Source organism: Anthonomus grandis, chromosome 2, assembly GCF_022605725.1.
Source record: "Anthonomus grandis grandis chromosome 2, icAntGran1.3, whole genome shotgun sequence".
Taxonomy (NCBI): Eukaryota; Metazoa; Arthropoda; class Insecta; order Coleoptera; family Curculionidae; genus Anthonomus; species Anthonomus grandis.
The window spans coordinates 40,142,569-40,156,688 of NC_065547.1; the positions used below are offsets into that span (position 1 = coordinate 40,142,569).

At 29.7% G+C, this 14,120-nt stretch overlaps 1 protein-coding gene across 1 annotated transcript in view; it reads left to right on the forward strand.

The window, feature by feature from the left end:
- Positions 1-461: 461 nt before the first annotated feature.
- The window catches only part of LOC126748396 (lachesin), a 776,345-nt gene continuing 762,686 nt past the window's right edge, over positions 462-14,120 (forward strand). Inside the window, exon 1 of the mRNA XM_050457624.1 lies at positions 462-964. The gene's annotated coding sequence lies outside the window, so the exon portion shown is untranslated. The remainder of the gene's footprint in view (positions 965-14,120) is intronic.

Below are 14,120 nucleotides of genomic sequence, written 5' to 3' on the forward strand. Positions count from 1 at the left end.
TACTTTTAGACTTAGAAGAAAAAATTAAACTTGCACCTGAAACGAATCCTGTTGAAGACCTGGCATGTAAAATAATAAATCGTTTTCCCTGACCAAATCCTTTTTTTCTTTTCACGCTTTTCACAGATTCATCTTGCCAAGATTTTATTCCACTCCCGTTTGAAAATATCCAAGTTTCATCTAAGAATACCACTTTCCTTAACTTTGATTTTTCATTTTGTGTATATTGTCTTAAAAATCCTAATCGTTGGCTAACAATATTTGGTAGTTCACACAAATATCTTCTATTGTAGTCTTTTTTATAGCGAAAACCTATGCTTTTAATTAATTTTGATAAAGCAGAAAGTCCAATTTCCAAAGTGCCGCGTTGCTTTAAAACATCCCTCAGAAATGGCAGCGTTATATTTATTTTTAGCCTATATAGTTCATAAATCCTATCCCTTACTTCCATTTTTACACATTCACTTAAATCTTCAGTCTTCGGCTTCTTCCTTTTACACTTTTTTTCCTTCTTGTAAATAAGATTGTTCTTGTTTTCATATACAACTTTTTGCACCATTCTTAAACTAATTCCAAGCGCTTTAGCTACTTCTTCTTGTACATTCTTAGGCAACCCTTTATTTTCTTTTTCGTTCTCGAAGTAATTAATAACATCAAGTACCATTTTTTTGGCTTGAGGATTTAGAAATCCACAAAAAGGATTTTTCTTTTCCATAATTTGAAATTTAAATTATCTTGTGACAAATAATGTCATCCGTCAATCGAAACGAAACAGGCATGTTTGTTATGAAAGTAATTGTTTTAGAACCACTGACATTTATCATTTTATCTTCTTTTGATACATTAACGCTGCATATATCTGTTTCGTTTATCTGACGCGTTGTAGTTAAAAAACGTTGTTGCGCAAATTGAAATGAAACGTAAATACAAAAGTTTGTCGTTGATAATCCGATACACCCGCACGGTAAGAGCAATTTTGATTATAGAAGTAATTCGCTAATGAAGACATAACCTAAAAAAATTACTAAATAGCCTAAGAATTATAAGGGCTAAAATCTTAGTTTTTGCATAACGACCTTTCAAATTTGAAGATTTTTTATGTTTTGCCGTTAATTTTTTAAAACTTTGATATTAGAGGCTAGATCTGACATTGTAGTTTTTTTTTGAAAATGTTTTAGCAGCATTCTTAGCATTTTTAAAATTGAAAAAATCTTTAATGATTTTTTTTTACTTTGAATTTACCTTTAAGTGTCCAAGATCTTATAAGTGATATAAAGTGTGATCTTTCCAGTATTGACTATTTTAAATATTCACTTTTTAGCTATAAGTCAGCAAATACAGTTTTAAGTCTTTACCTTTATTATTTATATTAACTTAACAATAATATGTTTTATATTACAGAGTTGTATGTTCAGTTGTAACAACGCCTGTAAATATTTGCATATGAGCCCTTTTGTGTAAATTCATTATTTACTATTGGTTAATACCTGAAAATAGTAATATTTTGGGAATTATACATATTAGATAAGCGGTTTTATAATATTTGGATTATTTGAATAGCTTTGTATTTTCTTATTTGATAAAAATTAAAAATTAATTACTATTTCAAATCAGGTTGGCTATATGATCTTCATTGTAATTTGTATCCTCTGCTAACAGGAACTTACTCGATAGTCTTAATTAATTTATACTTTCGATATTTTCGTGTAAATTAATAATTTTTTTCATTCTCTTTTTAGTACAATACCATTCAAGTTTCCATGTTTTGGTAATTTAAGAACATTTGGTAATTTATTTCTCTTTTAGCCAGATCTTCTTAGAGCTCACTACTAGATAATTGAAATATATGTAAAACTTATAAAATTACAAGTTGAAATTTCGATATTGACATTAACTTTTGTTTTTTCGATAATCCGATTAGGTTGAGTATATAAATAAAAAAAGTATGAGTACATCTATAAAAAAGTATTTTTTGTTTAAAATATTTAAAACCTATTGTATATATACCTTAAGATAGTTCAGTTATTGATTTCTTTACTTTGAAGAGAATATTGGTTACTGAAAAACCAATAACTGAAAAGTGTGCACTTTTTGTCATAGGTGAAAAAAGTTATTCTTGCGCAAACTTCATTTGCACACAAAATATGTTGACAATTGAATTAGACAACGATTGAGAGATTCGATAAGTTAACATAATTATAACAACTAGATAAATCCTAATTCATCAAGGAAATGTCCGTCCTCAAGTTGGCGCACGGTCGGCTTGTTAAAATGCATCGAGTGTAATAATACGGTCCCGGTGCACCGTTTTAGTTATACACAATTTAGCTGAAATCCGAGCGTCGATCTAACGGATTGTGTTAAATTCTGGTCAGAGATTTTATGGTAATCCGCCTTTGCATAATGCATTCCTAGTGCCTACTTTCTGCCAAGTATAAAACAATTCATTGGTTTAACAAATGTACTGGATTAAAGTTTTAACTTTTAAGATAGTGAAAGTTAAGCTCTGACAGTAAAAATTTCACTAAATTATTAAGGATCTTTAGGAAACATGTTAATTTAATTTGATTTTTTGTAATTATTTTTTTTTTTAATTTTCTGTTTTATTGTCAAATAATGTTCAAAATCATAGGGACACTTAAAATCAATGATATTTTTTCAATTGGTCTATCCGACAACAAAAACCAAACCAAGAAAAAAATCATTCTTAAGCATTTGTCTTATAAGTAACTATACTGTTTTAAAGTTTAAATTTGAAACATGTTTTGCCACAAGCGGCGTGACGTCACTTGTTAGTTGCCAATATTTTGGCCGAATCATCGTGGTGTTTACACGATGTTCTAATTAAATAAATATTTTAATTCTTAAAAAATTAAAATAAAAAATTAAGACATTATCAGATCTAGAAGAATTTAGCCTATTAAGCATAATAAATAAGTAAGAATTTATTTCATATTTTATGTGAAATAAATCTAATTTCCGCTAACTCATCGTGAAAAAAAAGCTCCAATCATGGTATTATTAAAAATGATCCAACGTCACCTAAATCAAAGAAGTCACCTTAATGTATGGAAACACTTTCTATGTTTTCATGCATTGCTTCCGAAGCATGTCTCGAACTAACTTTTGACGTCATAAAAAACTAAGAATGTTCTCGACCGCGTCTAGAAATCATTTGAAAAACTCATAAAGCCATCGCCTGACATGTAGTGTCAGTACGAGTATCTTGGGATAACGAACTATGTCACAGAGTCATTTTAAAGTATCTAAAGTCAGCAGCAAAAAAAGCCTTTTAAAATAAGTCCAGTCCAGGACCGAAGAACGGACCTACTTACAGATTAGAATTTTGCGAAACAATAATAAACTTGGTTGATAATAGTTTAATACTTTTAGACTGGATTTTCAGATGAAGCCACTTTTACTATCTTTCAAATTTTCCAAAACTCAGATATATATCCCGAAAACCTATGGTAAAAAATAGAATCTTATGCAGCCATCATAAAAATCAAATGTCAGTAGAAAGGTTTTACGAAATATTTTATTTTTAGACAAATAATCGTTTTGATTACATTAGAAACATATTCAAAACAGGAGTTTGCAATTCCGTACTCAGCATGCTCAAAAATGAAATGTTTGAGCTAGTATTTCTGCCACCATAATACAGAGCTATTTTTTATGGCCTAAAATAAAACGCCCAAAAAAACCTTGAGTCTCTGCAAAATCAAGTTCTTGCAGAAACGCTTGTTTGCAGAAATGATTGTTTTAACGATCATATTATGTGAAACAACTATATGTGTGGTTTTAAATTATGATACTTTTAGATATAAACTAACAATATTTTCTATCACAAATATTATCACAAAGATAAGACTAAGAGAGTAAGCATATTAGAGAGAAACATAATTAAAAAATTATACATAACTGAACATAGAAGTGGAACTTCTACAAGTAATTAGCAACAAGTTATACAGTTTGGGTCTAATATAATTTATGTATCTTAGGTTAAGATTATTAGTACTTTGTGGTAGTTTAATTTGCTAATTACACCTAGTTCTTGTATCATAATTATCATTAACAAAAGACTTTAAATTAGATCGAGTATGTATATAAGACCAGATCGTGAGAGTGTAAATTGATCGAATGTTAAAAATATCCTTATTAAATATCAAATGCGTAGGGTACAATCCACCTTTTTCAAAAATAATGCTTAAAATATATTTTTGTATTATATTTAATTTAGAGAGGCAGTTATTATAATGTCCTGTTAAAATATACCATATCTTATAATTGATTCTATAAATGCTTTATACATCATTTTTAAAGTCTTAGTATTTAAAAATTCCAGGATCAGGAATATAGCTAAACATTTTGTGTTTGAATTTAAATTATATAACTTATACTGCTTCAGTTATTCGTTGATACATGGCGTCTTCTGTACTGTACACCTCAACTGTACACCTCAAGAAATCCATATTGATTTAAGGATAAAATATTATTTATTTTTAAGAAATTCATTAGGCTTATCTTTATACATTTTTCATAGAGTTTCGCAAGATAAGCCTTTAATTACTAATGGATGTTTTGGAACCTGATTCATGAATTGATGTTATTACTGTTTTCAATTTGAGGTTTTTTTTACCAATTTCTAATATATGATTTCGTCTATGTAGGAGTGGATTAATTATTTCTAAATGTGTCTGTTTGTTCTGATATCAGATTTAATACCACCATAATCTGGTGGACTATTATTTTTTAAATACATTTTATTCATAAATTTTTTGTTATGGGGTTAAAATGAATTGATTTTGGTATTGGGGCAACCAATTCCTGTTTAAATTATGGTGATGAAATTGATATTTCCATTTCTACTTCAACATTGATGTAGAAACCTTTTACAATAATTTGATGCTTTAAATGGACCATAACAATTTTCTCTATAGTAATTTTTTATATAATTGAAACAATCGTTTTTATTTTTATCGTTTTTATATGTGGCATTTGTGATTATTTGGTACATATTACATATGATCCTTATTATTTTCAATTTTCTTCCTATAATATTCATTTTTCTGTTTATGTATCAGTTGGTTTAATTTATTTCTCTATGCTTTATATTCTTTTCTAATTGGGTGTCAAATTTTTTTAATATTATTTTCTTTATTCGATCTCTAGTTTTAATTGATATATTAATACCGTTACTAATCCAATCTTCTATTTTTTTGTATTTTTTGTGCTTTATATTGTAGGTTTCTGAAGCACTTATTAATAATCCTTGGTAAGTTTCTAAAAACATTTTTATTACCATCTCTGAGTTTTGATTATTTATCAAAATTGACGAATCGTCTATTTGTAGTAGTCGTCTTAACTAAGAAATATTCATTCATTTCAGTTTTAGTGTCGATGTAAGAATTTATTAAATTATATTGTTTATCTTCTATTTGACTAGCAAGAAACATTATCGGGCTATAATCTGTTATATTTGCTTCTATTATAGATGAATTTAGTTGTAAATAATTACATTTTATTTTTTTGATTAATAAACAAATGATCTAGGCACGTCTTTGAAAGAAGTCTTGTGACTGGGTTTGTATGATGTTTGACTTGGGAGATGTATGCCTTGAATTCTAATGTACATCATAAAAAAATAATTAGCAACATGATTATCATTTCGTTCTAAAATATTGTAGATTGACGTCTTTAGCAAAAATTTCAATATTAGAAAAAGTTGTTGTTTAATTTTTAAAGCTAAGTGTTTTTAAAGTATCTAAATTAATCACTTATAAAATCTGTACTTGAAATGGGTGAAGCTTGTATATTGCTATTAATCTAAAAGTTCTATCTAAAAGTACCATTACTTTTTTCAAAGTTTCTTTTGAGTTTAATTTTTATTATATTTAGCATTATTATACAAAAGTCTAGAGTCTGATATAATAAAACTGTTTATCGAATCAATTTGAAAGGTTTTAAAAAGCATAATAATATTAAAATATAATTTATATGTTTCTAAGTAAGTAATTGGATTATCAATATTCCTATTAAAGCTTCTAATTTTTAAATGAATTAAGCTAACAACATACTTATTTATCTTTTAACAACTTACTTATCTTTTAAAATTTCCAACCTTTCTTGATTCACCATTTTCATCTAGAGTCCCATTTTCTTTATTTATTTTATCCAATATATCATCCTGAGCGTTAAATACCATTTATTATAAAGACACAAGATACATACACTACTTGTTGTTTACTTTTTTATAAGAAAGTACCACAAACTTATAAAAGGTGTAAAGATGTAACAGATGTACTAAAACATCACCAAACTATTCCCTACTTTCCGGTATCGTGTTCCCAATATTTTGTGTCATTCAAGACAAAAAGGAGATAATCTAATTTTTTAAGTCTTCAGATGCGTGCTTTTTTCTAAAATATCGACCGATTTAAAGCCTCTGCCTCAAAAGTAGACAAATTCTTTGATATAAGTACCATGTCTTCACAGACCTTATTAAGGCTGGCAATATCCAACGGTGGAGGTGTTGCATGTATCGGAATACTCGTGGAAGCTTCGGGATCATCTATTTCCACCACAACTTTATTATTGAGCTGGCTATTCTCTGTAAAATTGGATGCGTCTGGAATATTAAAAGGTGCGTCTGTCACACAGGAAGGGGCAAAATTATCATCGTCAAACTGATCCGGAATATAGGGATATATTCCGGAAGCTCTGAATCAGTTTTCTGATCTTCCAATATTGGCGACGCTAGTGTAAGCTTGGTTATATAGTCCGGCAATTTGCATCTGCGTTACTACTTTTCCAGGGTTACTTACCATCCCTTTATCACACTCTCTACTGTACACAGTTTAATGGGCCAAAGAAACCAACATCCAGTGGTTGCATCCTGTGGCTTGCATGAGGTGGTAGAGAGAGTAAATCAATATAGTTATCCCTGCAGAAGTTTATTGCATCTAAATCACGGTGAGACGAATAGTTGTCGAGGATTAACAGTACTTGATTTTCGGCACGAGGTTTGCTGTAGCTTTTGAAATGCCGCAACCACTGACAAAATAATTCTTTGTATATAAACCCAGAGTCCGATATCATTTTGCAGGTACCAGTGGGTGCATTTAAAAAAAGCTCATCTTTAATTCTTTTTCTGGGAAATATCAAAGCCGGAGGAATATATGTCCCTATAATGCTAAAACAACATACCGCTGTAACGACCTGTCCCCGATCTTCCCTAGCTACTTTTCCGACCAGTTTTTTGCCTTTGCTGGATAAAACATTGGGTAATTTATCATTTGGGTACTGCGGATACCCCTGTTTCGTCCATATTGTATATTGAATTTGGTAGGTAGTTTCCCTTTTTATAAGGAGTCAAGATTTTTAAAAAACCGATCTACCTGGCTTTTATTGAAACACATTATTCGATCCATTGAACATTTTTCTGGCTGTCAAAGTACTATTTTGTGTCTTTGACAAAACTCTTTTACTTACGATGCACCTGCCATTTTTTTAATATTGCTGAACCTGTGTTGAAGTGTGTTAGCTTTAGCAAACTTATAAGCCGCTATTTTCAAATCTTTCTTGGTAATCCCATAAAATCAAAAATCCAGGTCCCTTACTTGTTGGGCTAAATCAGCCTCCATATCTAAAGGTATATCAGTTTTGAATTGTCCTGAAGGAGCTGAGGATCGTTCCTGCTTTTAATCGTTTTCTTAGTGGTGCTTTATTTATTCCCATTTCCTTGGGTATACTTCTTTTACTAAAACCATCTGCAATTTTTTGCCTAATCTCTTTTATATTGCCTTCGGTGAACACTATGAAAGCTAGTGCTCACTTTTTGTTTTGTAAGGGCTCATATTTCAAATTTGTTAATTTCTAAAAATAACGTTGATTTCTATGATATATTCACTAGATTACTTATAAGAGTAGTAGTAGTAGACTGCAAAGTCTAAGAGGACGCACTGCGTACTCTTGTGCATATTTTGATAATTTTAGATTTTGCTATAATAATATCTTCAATTTTAACCTACTTCTTGCTAAATTTTAGCCACACAAACAACAACAATATTCTAAAAAACATACAATAACGTGTATTAACCTGTAATGTTTGCAGGTACTTCACAAAATACTAATTATCAAGCACCAATAATTAGATCGCCAACCCATGCAAACACTTCTCGGCCATTTTTAAAACAGATGTGTCGATAATGTATATTTCTATTTTTGTATCCAGTGTCGTATGCTATTTGGAACATGACTGACTGCATAGATAAATTAATAGATGGCGATATGTATTAAAAATAAGCCTGCGTAGTATCATACTCATGCGTACTCTTATACAACATTACCCTACCCATTACCCATTATTGCTTTTGATTACACCAAAATAAACAATCCTTAGTAGCCATTAAACTAATTTTCAATTCGACCTTTCTTAGAGTAAATGAAACACTCAAACAGAAATCCCCCCGTGTACGACTAAGCTACAAGCTAAAAAATGTCACACTTTAGTCGTAAATATCGTCGTGCTCAAACGTCTGACAGTAATGCGTCTTCGTGGTCCCGCCAATTCATCTTAAAGTTAACGGTTTGAGACGGCGAGCTGCCTGGGTTGACCAAAATCGCGACGTAAACCCATAAACAACCCGATGTTTGGCTTACGGTTTACGGAATCTTTGCCAGGTGCCTCTCGGGAATCGAGCGGGAATGTCGGGAATGTGGAGTAGAGGTCGCCAAGGGTGAGAACCTATAAAGAGTAGTTAATAGAAAAGTAAATTTATCTTTGTTAAGCTCATACAAGTTTAAACCTTAAACATCAGTTATAAAAGATATACTTATTTTTTTAATCTTAAGAAATAAAGAAGGTTCTTTACCTGATTGAGAAGATATCAATCTTAATAGGCATCTAGGCCTTTACTTTTTATTAAACTCGAAGCATTCTTCATAACATTCGCAGTGTTCAGTGCATAACTTTATTGGATATGACCATTACTTTGCTATTGTGCGCTTGAATATACAGTCTTAAAAAAAATTATAAAATACATAATTTTCTTACATTATTTCTAAAAACATCAGAGAAAACATATTTTTTTAAATTATGTTTATGACATACGGGGTCCTTCAAAGTGCAGAAACATATCAAAGTTGTGTTTCCTTAAATGAAACACTCTGTATATTGTTTGACTTTTGGATTCTACATCGTAAATAAACTAACTACTAAGTAAAATAATTTTATACGTAGGCTTTTCTCGGTGTTAAGTTTTCATATTTCTAGTGGAAGATTATTAAATAATTAATACCAGGTTACAGGTTTGCAGGTGGTGTGGGAATCTATATAAAAAGTAAATTAAAATTTGAAACTATTGATTTTAACATTGCGTCGAATGAATTTGAGTCAATGTCAATTTTGTTCATCACTATTTATTGTCCATCATCCTCTAATATCAATCATTTTATTGATTGGATGGAGCAATTATTTGGTTTAACTATTTCTTGAAAATAAAATTGTTTTTTTTAAGGCAAAATACAGGAAAAATCAAACTTCAACAGTTACTTGATATTTTTAATTTAAAGCAAGTCATTACTGAGTCTACACGACATAATTTTACCACAAACACTTGAAGTCTTGTTGATCTAATAGTAACTAATCAAACCTCCATAATAAGAAAATCGGGCTCTATAAATATATCAGAAAATTTAACTGACCGTACTGTGGTATTTTCAGTATTAGATTTTCCTATGAATAATAATACCATTAAACGAATTTAATATAGATTTAAATCAGTTACATTTGGATGCAAGTCATTTAAATTGGGATCAAATTTATTACACACCTGATATAGATAAGAAAATTGAAATTTTCAATGAAAATTAAGTGTTCTTATTAAACAGGCATGCGCCTCTTTTAATTAGAATTATACGCGATAAACCATTTACGCCGTGGATTACCAATAATAATTGAACGCTTGCAATGTTAGAGACAAATAAGGAATTACACAAAACATGCTATTACTAGGGAAAAAATTACTTACTTTAATTTGAGTTATTTTAAATATCTCAAAAACAGGGCAAAGAATTCTGGAGGGATGCAAATAATTGAAATCTCGGCCGTAACAAGGATTCTGATCTTACTGATATGTTTTCTGATTCAACGGCTATTAATAACTATTTTACAAATTTGAGAAATACAGCTAATACAACATCTAATGACAAAATGCAATTTTATCAATCACATAAACATGTTATGATCAAATCTAAATTCTTAAATCAACTTTACTTAAAATTGTAAAAACCATTCACTCTAATGAAATCGGTGAAGACGCTTTTTCTTTTAAAGATTTACATCTCTATATGCCTTTTTGTTTAAAGCCATTACTTAATATTGTGAACTGTTGCATTTTACAAAATATTAATCCTACAATCTGGAAAAAGGCAATTATAAAACCCTTAGTAAAGGTCAGTAATTCAAAGGAATTTAAAGACCTTAGGCCTATAAGTATACTGCCGTTAGTATCCAAAATCTCGGAAAAATTTATTCACCAACAAATTTGGGCACATATTAAATCACATTCTTTAATTACTGAATCCCAGGCAGGTTTTAGAAAGAACTTTAGTACTTCTACCAGTTTGGTTAACCTTCTTAATGAAATCAGAAAAAATGAAGACGAAAAAGATTTAACATGTCTTGGGTTGTTAGATTTTAGTAGAGCCTTTCATACTATAAGTCACGAAATGCTATTAGCAAAATTTTATTATTTTGGATTTTCTGGTGATACAGTAAATTTTTTTAGGTCTTATTTAGCTGGCAGGGCTCATTGCGTAGTTCTAAATAGTGGTTTGCACCTGTGCTAACGGTTTCATAATCGAGGCATGGTCCTATTTATTATAGTGGTTTATTTATTGTAAATTGATAATTATGTCTGTAATTTTATTGATAAATACAGTTATTTTGAATTTGAATTTGAAATAACTTTTTACCTCTATATGAAAGAGAGGCACGTATAAGCTCAGAGTGAGGAATCATTAGAATAAGCTTCAATTTTTTTGAACAAATAACGTTAACGATGACTCTTATACCGCCTTTGCTAAGTCCGTATAACAGTGTCTACCTGTTTGGATTCTTCAAAGGCTTGTAGCAGTTGGTATTGATAAGTTAATAAGTTAGTCACTGTCGATCTGTCTTCAGCAAACCCATGTTGGTTGTCAGAAAGAATTTTTTTTATAGAGAAAATTGAGAACAAAAGAACTTGTCCAAAAGCTTAAGTATAGAGGATTGTATACCAATACAAACTAATTTTTTTAGATCCGTATTAAAAAGCTTACTTTCCAAAAGTCTGAAAATACACCTGATAATAACGATAGATTAAAGAGATGATGCAAGTGCACACACATTTCCTTAAGAAAGCAGATTATCGGTATATCATCGGGACCGGATCGATATTTTTTTGTTATTAAGCTTGAGATTCCATCAAATGTCCCTGTTAGTGATAAACTGATAAAATTTAAATCTATACAATAATTATTATTTATTTGCGAATAAATTAACCATATCTTGACCACCTTCAGCAAATTCATTTTTAAAAAATGCTTGCAGTTGGGATAGGCATTTAATTTTGTAATTTGTTATTATGTTTCCGAAGTGAGGATGGATTCTTAATAACTTCAACATTTATCGCACACAAATTTTTACTGTAATCTACTTCAGCTCTTGTTTGTTTATATATTAAGTGTGTAATCTTTTTTGAAAGCAAGATATTGCAGTTTTTTGTTAAACGAGGAAGGGAAATTATTTAATTAAACAAAATTCCATTATGATAGTTTTTAAACAAAAAACTATCATTAATGGAAGAACAAATGAATGGTTGTATAACAAAATTATGGCTTTTTGCTAAATATTTATCAAGTAAATTGTCATATAATACTTATTATAACATTTTCTGTTACACACTATATACATAAAAATGGAATTCGCTATGCGGCGATGTGCAAAATCAATCTAAAAGGCCGAAATGTCGCCGAGATAGGAAATCTTAAAAAGTTTTCTGCGTTTTCCGTTCGTCGGAAATGGAAAACCCTGGGCGCGGTGCGGGTTAAAGGAAAATTTGTCTATTTTTCACTAAAAGACAGTGATTTCCTTTAAATCCCCCTAGAAAAGGCGAATAAATACAAGATTCTTTTATTTTTTAAACAAAGTTTAAGAAAAAAAATGCAGTGCCTAAAGTGGACATTGTAGCAGTGTATTTTTCATATGGACGAACAAAGGCAGCCTGCGGCTAATAGTCTTGACGATACTCGAGCTGCTGCCGCCTTATGTTGTCTTAACATGAACTTTTTATTACGTTTTTACTGCAATAAGTTTTCAGATTATGCCTTTTGTGCCTTTTCCTTATATATTTCAAGCTTAAAAATTCACTACTTTAGACTTTGTAATAAAATTACAATAGCAGAACACGCCTTAAACGCATTTTAAACTTAATGCGAAGTTCGATAATTATTAATTATTTACAATTATATATGGTTGCCCTTAGTGATTATTTAACTTTTTAACGAAGTATATTCTTCCTTTTTTTAGGGTAAAATTTAAAAAATATTATTACATAAAACGTCTTTTAATACTTTAAACAATGCGGGTAATATTCTTTTAATTATTAAGTATATTAACCACATTATTTGGGAGAGGATTAAAACTTTTAGTTTTCTCCCAAGGATGCTATGATAATAAATATATTTTAATTTAGTTACCAATTAATAATATAAATAAAAAGGCATTAAATATACTTGTTTAACTAAATAAAATAAAATGAATTTACCTAAAATACCTGGGAAATTAAGCTTCATAGCAATAAGAAGTGTCATGGTAAGACAATAATTGATTATTAAAAGATACATACATAAAAATATTTTCCAAATTGCTTTGAGTTTTATTCAAACTTACTAATTCAAAAAACGTAAAATATGGTTCAAATATCTATATATAAATATGAACCAAAGCACTTAAGAAAGAAAAAATAACATAAAAAGCTTTATATTTTGCGTCATTTATTGCGAATTATATTTCACGTGTCGTTCATATATATTTTAATGAACGTCCAATTAACCGAAAAAAAAAACATGCCTTTTAACGTAGAACGCACCATCAGTCACACACTGAATCAGATGCCGTATAAAAAATAATGAAACAACTGAAAAATGGTTTTCAAAATTGAAATATCCCGAATCAGAGCGGGCGATTGCACTTCCGTTTGTCAATTTGCTCGACGGTGCCGGCAAAATCAAACTCTTTTTCGACAAGTTACGCAAAAAAAAACAACATGAAAAAGTGTGACAATAAATCTCGTAATTTTTTCATATGCTGGGTGTCAATGATGTTACGTGATTACGCATACAATCCAAAGATTAGAAATAATACGAAGAGTGCTTAAAATAGGATAGTTGGGGTCTGTTTTAGCAAGACTATTTGCTAAAACAGCTTTGCTACTAATGCTAATTTATTTATTTATTTATTATTTATTTTTAGCAATACAGCCCAAGTATAGTATCCCAGTGTAAACCATTTACAGAGCTAAAGGTTACAATAATGTGTTAACAATTTTTAAAATATAACAAAGACATAAATAAATTAAAACTAAAATATTCTCCGCGATATCATAGTATAAACTATATTTTAACAATTTATAGCAATAATCTTAAGCTTCCTATATAAAAATAAGCAATAACAAATTATAAACCCTAAACAAAATAAATACTCTTATACCTAAATCTCAAAGAGAGAGAAGAAAAACATAAACGATACAAACAGCTAAGTTAATTTTGATAATCCCAAAAAAGCTCCTACAACTTCAGCACCAGAGCATACAAAAAACTCACAATATTGTGAGACTCCTTTAGCGTTATTGAATATTACATACAGGGGTGAATATAAGAGTATATTCGTATTTGCCTTGGAACAGTAAAAGGTTTTAGTATTCCTAGAATTTAATTGTGGTACACAAAATTTAATTTATCCAGCAATTCAGAACAGTCAATATCCCCACGCAGAATTCTATGCAACAACACAACTGAGTTTCTCCTGAATTCAAGTGATTCCACGGAGAATCGAGTTAAAAGCAGATTATATGAAA